Source organism: Chiloscyllium plagiosum, unplaced genomic scaffold (assembly GCF_037043375.1).
Source record: "Chiloscyllium plagiosum isolate Xiang-an unplaced genomic scaffold, Cpla_swu_hap1 HiC_scaffold_1, whole genome shotgun sequence".
Classification (NCBI taxonomy): domain Eukaryota; kingdom Metazoa; phylum Chordata; class Chondrichthyes; order Orectolobiformes; family Hemiscylliidae; genus Chiloscyllium; species Chiloscyllium plagiosum.
Window position 1 is genome coordinate 124501979 of NW_028270139.1, and position 11556 is coordinate 124513534.

An 11556-nucleotide genomic window follows, 5' to 3' on the forward strand; every position below is an offset into this window, starting at 1 on the left:
CCTTTCTATATTCAATTCCATTTGACACAATTCTTTCCTCTATGCAATTTATATCCTCTTGAAGTCTATTGCTATCCTCATTGTGGTTCACAATACTTCCAAGTTTAGTATCATTAGCATATTTTGAAACTATGCACCCAATTCTAGATTATTAATATTTATCAAGAAAAGCAGTGGGTTTATGCCACTGTATACATTTTCCAGTATGATGAACATATTACCTCTATCTGTGCTTTCTTTCATTTAGCCAACTTCATAATTTTTTGGCATTTCATCAAATGCTTTTTGCAAGTTTATTTACATCAAGCGCATTTATTATCTTGGTTACTTAATCAAAAACTCAATTATGTTAGTTAAACATGATATGACTTTAATAAATCCACGCTGGCTTTTCTTAGTTTATCTGTATTTGTCCAAATAATTGTGAATGTTATTTAGATTATCATAACTTCTAAATGTTTTCCCACACTAAGATTAAAATGGTTGGCCTGTGACCTCAGGATTTGTCCCATAACCATTCCGGAACAAGTCTATCATGTTTGTAATTCTCCAGTATTGTGGTGACATCCCCTTAATAACTGAAATTTAAGGTCAGTAGGAGGAATTTAGTGCCTCCCTAATGTGCGTTTGGAGGTAGGGTTCAGCTTGACCAAGTCATAAAGTCATAGAGATGTACAGCACAGAAACAGACCCTTCAGTCCAACCTGCCCACGCCAACCAGATATCCCAACCCAATCTAGTCCCATCTGCTAGCACTTGGCCCATATCTTTCTAAACCCTTCCTATTCATATACCCATCCAAATGCCTTTTAAATGTTGCAGTTGTACTAGCCTCCACCACTTCCTCTGGCAGCTCGTTCCATACACGTACCACTCTGTGTGTGAAAAAGTTGCTCTTTAAATCTCTTTTATATCTTTCCCCTTTCACCTAAACCTATGCCCTCCAATTCTGGACTCCCCCACCCCAGGGAAAAGACTTTGTCTATTTATCGTATCCATGCTCCTCATAATTTTGTAAATCTCTATAAGGTTACCCCTCAGCCTCCAACGCTCCAGGGAAAACAGCCCCAACCTATTCAACCTCTCCCTCTAGCTCAAATCATCCAACCCTGGCAACATCCTTGTAAATCTTTTCTGAACCCTTTCAAGTTCCGCAACATCTTTCAGATAGGAAGGAGACCAGAACTGCACGCAATATTCCAACAGCCGCCTAACCAATGTCCTATATAGCTGCAACATGACTTCCCCAACTCCTGTACTCAAGTCTCTGACCAATAAAGGGAAGCATACCTAACACCTTCGGTAGGAGGATATGGGCTAAAGGTCCCATTATCGTCCTGACTTTTCTAACAAACCAGCGCTTGGTAGGTAGATTGGAGGAAAGCCTCACTGCTCAAGCAGGCCAATTGAGGCTTTTGGTCAGCTCAGCACTTTACCCTACCACTGCTGGAAATTTACAAGGAAGTGGGGAACTTGTTATTGTGAAAGACCAACCAGTGAAGCCTGTTCGTTGCCTAAGGTCCACCCGGTGGAGTGGACAGTAGAGACCTGCTCTCAGGTACACTGTGCCCAATCGTGGAACCCAGCATCAGGAAGGATGGACTGCTTTGGGAAGACACCCTCCAACATTAATATTGACTATCCTCTCCCCACTTTATCATTGCCCACTAACCCATTCTACTCTCGTATACCTTTTCCTCTCCACTGACTTCAGAATGATCTTTAACCATTCTCTGTTTTTGCACTGTGCTGAGCTCTCCATTCATTCTGCTACTTGTTCCAGAACAAGTAGCGAAAGGACTCAGTCGGCTGAACAGGTAAACTACTTAGTGTTCTTGTTTTGGAGACTAAGTGTAGAGTTATGGCAGCGCAGGCAGTGGAATGTTCCTCCTGCAGGATGTTTGAGATTGGGATGACCGATGCTCCTGCCGACTTCACCTGCAGGAAGTGCAACCAGATCCAGCTCCTCACAGACCGCATTAGGGAATTGGAGCTGGAGTTGGATGAACTGAGGATTATTCGAGAAGCTGAGAGGGTGATACATAGAAGCTACAGGGACGTAGTCACTCTAATCCTAACCCTAATCCATGTATACCTCCAATTAATGTTTTTTCTTCATCATCCTTCTGGAAGACAACTCAGATAAGCCAGCATCAGCAATGAACTTATCTTTATTGGTTTGACTCATATCTTTATTGGTTTGACTCCAATTAGAAGAGTAAGGAAATACCTCTCCTTTTGAAACAATATCAGAATCGTTAGCCATGTTCTGAACCATTTCGCCTTTCCTGGTATGTTATGAGAGGATAGACTTCCCTTGTACCACTGCCATGGCTTTAATATTCATTTCCTTTCCGCTTCTGAAGATTCATGAGGCATTCCTGCTTTTGCAATGGCTCTCTCATTTAACTTCCAGCAATTAGCTTTAGTGTGTCCATTTCATTTTAGAATGTCAGGATATTGGTCTTATCACACCACTTTTCGGTTCTGACCTTTCCTGTTATAATTCTGGTGTCCATTTAATTGTTCACTGACTTTGTATTCCTCCAGTTTTCTATTGATTCCCATTATGACCATTTCCCATATGTAACAGTCTGTATGAGATATCATTGGTATTCATCAGGTCTGATGCTTGTTTTGAAATTTGATGTTCACCTAGTTAGGCTAAACAAAGTAAAGGAATACAAGATGAACAAAAGGACTCTTGGAAGCACCAACAATTAGGGGGATCCTTGTTGTGCATATTCACTAGTCTGATAAAGTATCAGGATAAGTGGATAAAGTGGCTAAGAAGGCATATAGTATATGTGCCTTTATTAGCCAAGGCAAGGAGTTTAATAGCAGGGATGTGATGCTGGAACTGTGTACAATGTTGATTAGGCCACACCTGGAATTCACCAGTTCTGGAATTCACATTGTACAAGGGATGTGATAGCTCTGGAGAGGGTACAAGATTTACCAGGATATTGCTTGAGCTGAAGAGTTTCAGTTATAAAGAGAGGTTGAACAGACTGTTTTTTTTTCTTTAGAGCAGATGAGGTTGAGAGAGGACATGATTGAAATATATAAAATTATGAGGGGCATAGATAAGGTAGGCAGGAAGAATGTTTTCCCCTTCTTGGAGAAACCAATGACTGGCGGGTATAGATTTATGGTAAGGGGCAGAATGTTCAGAGGAGATGCAAGGAAAAAAGTTGGTACCAATTTGATTTGATTTGATTTATTATTGTCACATGAGATGCAGTGAAAAGTATTGTATTGCCTGCTAACCAGAGAAATCATACCTTACACCTTACATAACTACATCAGGGTAATAGACATAATGCTGAATACAGTATAGCATTATAGCGATAGAAAATGTGCAGAGAAAGATCCATTCTAATAATGAGGGATCTGTTCACAAGTCTGATTACAGCAGGGAAGAAGCTGTTCTTAATCTGAAACGCACTGCCAGATTAAGAACAGGTGGTAGAGACAGAAATCCTTATTACATTTAAGAAGTAATTAGATGTGCACTTGTGATACCAAGACATATTAGGCTATGGGCCACATGTAATATGTAATTAAAATAATCTTTGACCAACATGGAAGTGATGGGCCGAAGAGCCCTGTGCTGTAGGTCTCTGTAACTTTTAAGTCTTAAGGATTCCTGGAATACTATTTCAGAATTCCTTAATAATTATTATTTCCTTCATATTCTCAAATTTTTTCTCTAACTTTAATGAACAAAATCACTGAACTACAGCATTTTCTTTCTTCTTGCAAATTCTACAAATGTCTGATTAGTAACTTATATTTTAAAATGTTAATTGATAAGCATTAGGGAATAGCTCTAGCATTGAGTGTTGCCTTCTGAACAGTCATAATTCATAGTCTGAAGATTTCAGTTCTGACAAAGTGGTGTGCGTAGTCATAGTTGTACCTATCAGGACATTCTGTAACATTAAAATGTCCAAACATCTTTTGGCTACTTCAACTTCACAGCTTTCACTTCAAGTGAGGTGAAATATCTTTCAACTCCATCCTCTGTACAATGTTTGCACAAAACAAAGACTTCTTGTTAAATCAAATCCCTCAGTGGAATCATAATATTCCTCTGAAGTATTATCTCTCCTTTGTAACATAGAACATAAAACACAGAAAAGTATAGCATTAGAACAGGCCCATTGCCCACCATGTCTGTGTCAACCATGATCCCATTCCAAACTAATCTCACCTGCCTGCTCATGGTCTGTATTTCTCTATTCTCGGTCTGTTTGCGTGTCTGTCGAAATGCCTCTCTTAAACGTTGCTATCGTAACTGCTCGTACCAGTTGCTGCATGTACCAGACACCTACCATCCTCTCTGTAAAAAAAAACTTGTCTCCTACATCTCCTTTTAACTAGCATCTCTCATCGTAAACCTATGTACTTTAGTATTTGAAATTTCCACCCTGGTAACCACTTAAGCTCTGGTACTCTAGTGAAAACAATCCACATTCATCCAACTTTTCCTTACAGTCCGGTACATAAAAAACAGGACAAATCCAATCCAGCCAATTAACACCCTATCAGTCTACTCTCAACCATCAGTTAAGTGATGGAAGGTGTCACTTTATTGCTGGAACAGCACAGCAGGTCAGGCAGCATCCAGGGAACAGGAGATTCGACGTTTCGGGCACAGGCCCTTCTTCAGGAATGAGCAGAGAGTGTTCAGCAGGAGAAGATAAAAGGTAGGGAGGAGGGACTTGGAGGAGGGGAGTTGGAAATGTGATAGGTGGAAAGAGGTCAAGGTGAGGGTGATAGGTCGGAGTAGGATGGAGGCGGAGAGGTCAAGAAGAAGACTGCAGGTCAGGAAGGCGGTGCCGGGCTGGAAGGATCCGGCTGAGACAAGGTGGGGGGAGGGGGGATGAAGAAACTGGTGAAGTCCAAGTTCATCCCCTGCGGTTGGAGGGTTCCCAGTCGGAAGATAAGACGCTCCTCCTCCGACCGTCGGGTTGTTGTGGTTTGGCGGTGGATGAGTCCAATGACCTGCATATCCTCGGTGGAGTGGGAGGGGGAGTTGAAATGCTGTGCCACAGGTTGGTTGGGTTGGTTCGTCCGGGTGGCCCAGAGGTGCTCTCTGAATCGCTCCCCAATATAGAGGAGGCCACACCGGCTGCAGCGGATGCAGTAGATGATGTGGGTGGAGGTGCAGGTGAATCTGTGGCGGATATGGAAGTTTCCCTTGGGGCCTTGGAGAGAAGTGAGGGGGGAGGTGTGGGCGCAAGTGTTGCACCTCCTGCGGTTGCAAGGGAAGGTGCCGGGAGTGGTGGTTGGGTCGGTGGGGGGTGTGGATCTGACAAGGGAGTCGCGGAGGGAGTGGTCTCTACGGAAAGCTGATAGGGGAGGGGAGGGAAATATATCCTTGGTGCTGGGGTCTGTTTGGAGGTGGCGGAAGTGACGGCGGATGATGCGCTGTACATGGAGATTGGTGGGGTGGTAGGTGAGGACCAGTGGGGTTCTCCACCAATCTCCATGTACAGCGCATCATCCGCCATCACTTCCGCCACCTCCAAACAGACCCCAGCACCAAGGATATATTTCCCTCCCCTCCCCTATCAGCTTTCCGTAGAGACCACTCCCTCCGCGACTCCCTTGTCAGATCCACACCCCCCACCGACCCAACCACCACTCCCGGCACCTTCCCTTGCAACCGCAGGAGGTGCAACACTTGCGCCCACACCTCCCCCCTCACTTCTCTCCAAGGCCCCAAGGGAAACTTCCATATCCGCCACAGATTCACCTGCACCTCCACCCACATCATCTACTGCATCCGCTGCAGCCGGTGTGGCCTCCTCTATATTGGGGAGCGATTCAGAGAGCACCTCTGGGCCACCCGGACGAACCAACCCAACCAACCTGTGGCACAGCATTTCAACTCCCCCTCCCACTCCACCGAGGATATGCAGGTCATTGGACTCATCCACCGCCAAACCACAACAACCCGACGGTCGGAGGAGGAGCGTCTTATCTTCCGACTGGGAACCCTCCAACCGCAGGGGATGAACTTGGACTTCACCAGTTTCTTCATCCCCCCTCCCCCCACCTTGTCTCAGCCGGATCCTTCCAGCCCGGCACCGCCTTCCTGACCTGCAGTCTTCTTCTTGACCTCTCCGCCTCCATCCTACTCCGACCTATCACCCTCACCTTGACCTCTTTCCACCTATCACATTTCCAACTCCCCTCCTCCAAGTCCCTCCTCCCTACCTTTTATCTTCTCCTGCTGAACACTCTCTGCTCATTCCTGAAGAAGGGCCTGTGCCCGAAACGTCGAATCTCCTGTTCCCTGGATGCTGCCTGACCTGCTGTGCTGTTCCAGCAATAAAGTTTCAACTTTGATCTCCAGCATCTGCAGACCTCACTTTCTCCTGATGGAAGGTGTCATCAACAGTGCTATCAAGCAGCATCTGCTCAACAATAACATGCTCAGTGATGCCCAGTTTGGGTTCCACCAGGGCCACTCAGCTCCTGACCTCATTACAGCCTTGGTTCAAACGTGGAAAAAGGGCTGAATTTCAGATGTGAAGTGACAGTGATAGCCCTTGACTCAAGGCTGCATTCAATTGTGTGGCATCAAAGCCCTCGTAAAACTGGAGTCAATGGGTATCAGCAGGCAAATTCTCTGATGGTTGGAGTCATACCTGACACTTTGTAAGATGGTCATGGTTGTTGGAAGTCAGTCTTCTCAGCTGTAGGACACCTCTGCAGAAATTCCTCAGGGTAATGTCCTCAGCCCAACCATCTTCAGCTGCTTTATCAATAACCGTCCTTCCATCATAAGGCCAGAAGTGATGATGTTCGTTGATGATTAGACAATGTTCAGCACCATTCGTGACTCCTCAGATACTGAAGCAGTCCATGCTCAAATGCAACAAGATCTGGACAATATCCATACTTGTCTGACAGTTGGCAAATAATATTCACACCACACAAATGCCAGGCTATGACCATCATTAATAACAGACAAGCCAACCACCACCTCTTGACATTCAATGGTGTTACCATCACTGAATCCCCCATTATCAATATCTATACCATTGACAAGAAACTCAACTGGACTCACCACAGAAACACAATGGCTACAAAAGCAGGTCAGAGGCTTGGAATACTGCAGTGAGTCATACATCCCCCGATTTCCCAAAGCCTGTCCACCATCTGCAAGGTACAAGTCAGGATTGTGATGGAATTTATCTGGATCAATGCAGCCTTTTCGCATGGCACTATATCCACAAGAATCCACTCCCTCCACTGATGCTCATTAGTAGCATTGTGTACTATCTACAAGAAGCATTGTAGAAATTTACCAAAGATCCTTAGACAGCACCTTCTAAACCAACAACCACTTCTATCCAGAAGGATAAGGGCAACAGATATATGAGAAGACCACCAGCTTCAATTTTCCCTCCAAGCCGCTCACTACCCTGACTTAGAGTCATAGAGTCATGGAGAGGTACAGCGCAGAAACAGACCCTTTGGTCCAAGTTGTCCATGCCAACCAGGTAACCTAAATTAATCTAGTCCCATTTGCTAGCACTTGGCCCATATCCCTCTCTATCTTCCTAGCCATGTACCCATCCAGATATCTTTTAAATGTTGCAATTATACCAGCCTCCACCACTTCCTCTGGCAGTTCATTCCACACATGTACCACCCTCTGTCTGAAGAAGTTGCCCTTTAGATCCTTTTTAAATCTTTCCCCTCTCACCCTAAACCAATGCGCTCTAGTTCTGGGCTTGCCCACCTCAAGGAAAAGCCCTTGTCTATTTATCCTATCCATGCCCCTTATGATTTAATAAACCTCTATAAGGTCATCCCTCAGCTTCCGACGCTCCAGGGAAAATAGCCCCAGCCTACTCAGCCTCTCCCTATTGCTAAAACCCTCCAACCATAGCAACATCCTTATAAATCTTTTCTGAACCCTGTCAAGTTTCACAACATCTTTCCTTTATCATGGAGATCAGAATTGCACACAGTATTCCAAAGGTGGCCTAACCAATGTCCTGTACAGCTGCAACATGATGTCCCAACTCCTGTACTCAATACTCTCACCAATAAATGAAAGCATACCAAACGCCTTCTTCACTATCCTATCTACCTGCGACTCCACTTTCAAGGACCTATGAACCTGCACTCCAAGGTCTCTTTGTTCAGCAACACTCCCTAGGACCTTGCCATTAAGTGTATAAGTCCTGCTAAGATTTATCTGAATTAAACTCCATCTGCCACTTCTTGGCCCATTTGCCCATCTGATCAAGATTCTGTTGTACTCTGAAATAACCTTTTTTGCTGTCCACTACACCTCCAATTTTTAAATCATCTGCAAACAAATTAACTGTACCTCCTATGTTCACATCCAGTTATTTATATCAATGATGAAAAGTAGTGGACCCAGCACCGATCCTTGTGGCAGACCACTGGTCATAGGCCTCCAATCTGAAAAGCAAACCTCCACAACCACCCTATGTCTTCTACCTTCAAGCCAGTTCCATATCCCAATGGCTAGTTCTCCCTGTATCCCATGTGACCTAACATTGCTAACCAGTCTACCATGAGGAACCTTGTTTAACAGCTTAAGTCCATGTAGATTACATCTACTGCTCTGCCGTCATCAACCCTCTTCATTACTTCTTCAAAAAACTCAATCAAGTTTGTGAGACATGATTTCCCTCAAGTTTGTGAGACATGATTTCCCACGCACAAAGCCATGTTGACTATCCCAATCAGTCCTTGCCTTTCCAAGTACATATAAATCCAACCCTCAGGGTGCCCTCCAACAATTTGCCCACCACTGATGTCAGGCTCACTGGTCTTTAGTTCCCTGGCTTTTTCTTACTACCTTTCTTAAATAGTGGCATCGCATTAGCCAATCTTCAGTCTTCTGGTAACTCATCTGTGACTATCAATGATGCGAATAACTCAGCAAGGGGCTCAGCAATCATTTAGAACTTATAGCACATTACAGGCCCTTCAGCCCTCAATGTTGCGCCAACCTGTGAATGTGAAACCCATCTAACCTACGTTATTCCATTCTCGCCCACATGCCAATCCAATGACCATTTAAATGCCCTTAAAGTTGGCAAGTCTACTACTGTTGCATGCAGTGTGTTCCACGTCCCTACTACTCTTGAGTAAAAAAACTATCACTTCTCAATTTAAAGCTATGTCCCCTTGTGTTAGACTCGCCATCTGAGGAAAAAGGCTGTCACTGTCATAGAGTCATAGAGATGTACAGCATGGAAACAGACCCTTCGGTTAAACCTTTGATTATCTTATATGTCTCAATTAAGTCACCTCTCAACCTTCTTCTCTCTAATGAAAACAGCCTCAAGTCCCTCAGCCTTTCATCATAAGACCTTTGCTCCATACCAGGCAATATCCTAGTAAATCTCCTCTGAACCCTTTCCAAAGCTTCCACATCCTTCCTATAATGCTGTGATCAGAACTGTACGCAATACTCCAAGTGTGGCCGCACCAGAGTTTTGTACAGCTGTGGCATGACCTCATGGTTCTGAAACTCAATCTCTCTACCAATAAAAGCTAACACATCGTATGCCTTCTTAACAACCCTATCAACCTGGATGGCAACTTTGAAGGACCTACGTACTTGGACAGCGAGATCCCTCTGCTCATCTACACTACCAAAATCTTCCCATTAGTCCAGTACTCTGCATTCCTGTTACTCCTTACAAAGTGAATCACCTCACACATTTCCGCATTAAACTGCATTTGCCACCTCTCAGCCCAGCTCTGCAGCTTATCTATGTCCCTCTGTAATAACCTACAACATCCTTCGTCACTATCCACAACTCCACCAACCTAGTGTCATCTGCAAATTTACTAACCCCTCGATCTATGCCCTCATCCAAGTCATTTATGAAAATGACAAACAGCAGTGGACCCAAAGCAGGCTTTTGCGGTACACCACTAGTAACTGAACTCCAGGATGAATATTTCCCATCAACCACCACTTTCAGCTCACCAATTTCTTATCCAAACGCTAAATCACCCTAAATCCCATGCCTCTGTATTTTGTGCAATAGCCTACCATGGGGAACCTTATTAAATGCCTTACTGAAATCCATATGCACCACATCAACCACTTTATCCTCATCCACCTGTTATCCTTATCCACTGTTCAAAAAACTCATGAAGGTTTGTGAGGCATGACCTACCCTTCACAAAACTGTGTTGACTATCCTCATCAACTTATTCCTTTCTAGATGATTATAAATCTTATCTCTTATAACCCTTTCCCAACAATTTACCCACAACTGAAGTCAGGCTCAATGGCCTATAATTGCCAGGGTTGTCTCTATTCCCTTTCTTGAACAAGGGAACCACATTCGCTATCCTCCAGTCTTCTGGCACAATTGCTGTAGACAATAATGACATAAAGATCAAAGCCAAAGGCTCTGCAATTTCCTCCCTGGCTTCCCAGAGAATCCTAGGATAAATCCCATCCAGCCCAGGGGATTTATGTATTTTTACACTTGCCAGAATTACTAACACCTCCTCCTTGTGAACCTCAATCCCATCTAGTCTAGTAGCCTGTATCTCAGTATTCTGCTCAACAACATTGTCTTTTTTTAGTATGAATACTGACAAAAAGTATTCATTTAAGTGCTTCCCCATCTCCTCTGACTTCACGCACAACTTCCCACTACTACCCTTGATTGGCCCTAATCTTACTCTAGTCATTCTTTTATTGATATACCATTGGAAATCCTGAAGGTTTTCCTTGATCCTATCTGGCAATGACTTCTCATGTCCCCTCCTGGCTCTTCTGAGTTCTCTCTTTAGGTCTTCCCTGGTTAACCTGAAACTGTCAAGCACCCTAACTGAGTCATCACATCTCATCCAAACATAAGCCGCCTTGTTCCTCTTGACAAGAGATTCAACTTCCTTACTAAACCATGGCTCCTGCGCTCAACACCTTCCTCCCTGCCTGACAGGTATATATTTATCAAGGATCCGCAGTAGCTGTTCCTTGAATAAGCTCCACATTTCAATTGGGCCCATCCCCTGCATTTTCTTTCCCCATCTTATGCATCCTAAATCTTGCCTAATCACATGGTAATTGCCTTTCCCCCAGCTACAACTCTTGCCTTGCGCTATATACTTATCCTTTTCCATCGCTAAAGTAAACATAACCAACACTATCACCAAAGTGCTCACCTATCTCCAAATCTAACACCTGGCCAGGTTCATTATCCAGAACCAAATCCAGTATCAAATGTGGCCTCGCTCCTCATTGGCCTGTCTACACACTGTGTCAGGAAACCCTCTTGCACACGTTGGACAAAAACTGACCCATCTAAAGTATTTGAACTATAGTACTCCCAGGCAATATTTGGAAAGTGAAAGTCCCCCATAACAACTACCCTGTCACTCTTGCTCCTATCAAGAATCATCTTTGCAATTCTATCTTCCACATCTCTGGAACTGTTCGGAGGTCTATAGAAAACTCCCAACAGGGTGACCTCTCCTTTCCTGTTTCTAACCTTAGCTCATACCACCTCAGTAGACGAGTACTCA